The following is a 2,302-nucleotide window of genomic DNA, read 5'->3' on the forward strand; positions in this document are numbered from 1 at the left end:
AGCCACAGGGAGGCGTCTGGCCTTTCCAGGCCCCCCAGCCTGCTACTCGTGCTGGGGGCTGGCTCCAGGCCTGACCCCCTCATCTTCTCACAGCCACGGGGAGGCTTCCAGCCTTTCCAGGCCCCCAGCACGAGGAGCAGGCTGGGTGCCGGCTCCAGCCCTGACCCTCTCCTCTTCTTCTAGCAGCCACAGGGAGGCGTCTGGCCTTTCCAGGCCCCCCAGCCTGCTACTCGTGCTAGTGGCTGGCTCCAGGCCTGACCCCCTCACCTTCTCACAGCCACGGGGAGGCTTCCAGCCTTTCCAGGCCCCCAGCACGAGGAGCAGGCTGGGTGCCGGCTTCAGCCCTGACCCCCTCCTCTTCTTCTAGCAGCCACAGGGAGGCGTCTGGCCGTTCCAGGCCCCCCAGCCTGCTACTCGTGCTGGGTGCTGGCTCCAGCCCTGACCCCCTCCTCTTCTTCTAGCAGCCACAGGCAGGCGTCTGGCCTTTCCAGGCCCCCCTAGCCTGCTACTCGTACTGGGTGCTGGCTCCAGCCCTGACCCCCTCGTCGTCTTATAGCAGCCACAGGGAGGCGTCTGGCCTTTCCAGGCCCCCCAGCCTGCTACTCGTGCTGGGCGCTGGCTCCAGCCCTGACCCCCTCCTCTTCTTCTAGCAGCCACAGGCAGGCGTCTGGCCTTTCCAGGCCCCCCAGCCTGCTACTCGTGCTGGGGGCTGGCTCCAGGCCTGACCCCCTCATCTTCTCACAGCCACGGGGAGGCTTCCAGCCTTTCCAGGCCCCCAGCACGAGGAGCAGGCTGGGTGCCGGCTCCAGCCCTGACCCCCTCCTCTTCTTCTAGCAGCCACAGGCAGGCGTCTGGCCTTTCCAGGCCCCCCAGCCTGCTACTCGTGCTGGGTGCTGGCTCCAGCCCTGACCCCCTCCTCTTCTTCTAGCAGCCACAGGCAGGCGTCTGGCCTTTCCAGGCCCCCCAGCCTGCTACTCGTGCTGGTTGCTGGCTCCAGCCCTGACCCCCTCCTCTTATTCTAGCAGCCACAGGCAGGCGTCTGGCCTTTCCAGGCCCACCAGCCTGCTACTCGTGCTGGGGGCTGGCTCCAGGCCTGACCCCCTCATCTTCTCACAGCCATGGGGAGGCTTCCAGCCTTTCCAGGCCCCCAGCACGAGGAGCAGGCTGGGTGCCGGCTCCAGCCCTGACCCCCTCATCTTCTCACAGCCATGGGGAGGCTTCCAGCCTTTCCAGGCCCCCAGCACGAGGAGCAGGCTGGGTGCCGGCTCCAGCCCTGACCCCCTCCTCTTCTCACAGCCACGGGGAGGCTTCCAGCCTTTCCAGGCCCCCAGCACGAGGAGCAGGCTGGGTGCCGGCTCCAGCCCTGACCCCCTCCTCTTCTTCTAGCAGCCACAGGCAGGCGTCTGGCCTTTCCAGGCCCCCCAGCCTGCTACTCGTGCTGGGTGCTGGCTCCAGCCCTGACCCCCTCCTCTTCTTCTAGCAACCACAGGCAGGCGTCTGGCCTTTCCAGGCCCCCCAGCCTGCTACTCGTGCTGGGTGCTGGCTCCATCCCTGACCCCCTCCTCTTCTTCTAGCAGCCACAGGGAGTCTTCTGGCCTTTCCAGGCCCCCCAGCCTGCTACTCGTGCTGGGTGCTGGCTCCAGCCCTGACCCCCTCGTCTTCTTCTAGCAGCCACAGGGAGGCTTCTGGCCTTTCCAGGCCCCCCAGCCTGCTACTCGTGCTGGGTGCTGGCTCCAGCCCTGACCCCCTCCTCTTCTTCTAGCAGCCACAGGGAGGCTTCTGGCCTTTCCAGGCCCCCCAGCCTGCTTCTCGTGCTGGGTGCTGGCTCCAGCCCTGACCCCCTCGTCTTCTTCTAGCAGCCACAGGGAGGCTTCTGGCCTTTCCAGGCCCCCCAGCCTGCTACTCGTGCTGGGTGCTGGCTCCAGCCCTGAGCCCCTCGTCTTCTTCTAGCAGCCACAGGCAGGCGTCTGGCCTTTCCAGGCCCCCCAGCCTGCTACTCGTACTGGGGGCTGGCTCCAGGCCTGACCCCCTGGCCTTCTCACAGCCGTGGGGAGGCTTCCGGCCTTTTCCAGGCCCCCAGCATGAGGAGCAGGCTGGGTGCTGGCTCCAGGCCTGACCCCCTCGTCTTCTCGCAGCCACGGGGAGGTTTCCAGCCTTTCCAGGACCCCCAGCCTGCTACTCCTGCTGGGGGCTGGCTCCAGGCCTGACCCCCTGGCCTTCTCACAGCCGTGGGGAGGCTTCCGGCCTTTTCCAGGCATACAGCAACCTCTTTTCCTTTTCTTTATTTCTCACAATTACTTTC

This window comes from Chaetodon auriga, unplaced genomic scaffold (genome assembly GCF_051107435.1).
Source record: "Chaetodon auriga isolate fChaAug3 unplaced genomic scaffold, fChaAug3.hap1 Scaffold_87, whole genome shotgun sequence".
Taxonomy (NCBI): domain Eukaryota; kingdom Metazoa; phylum Chordata; class Actinopteri; order Chaetodontiformes; family Chaetodontidae; genus Chaetodon; species Chaetodon auriga.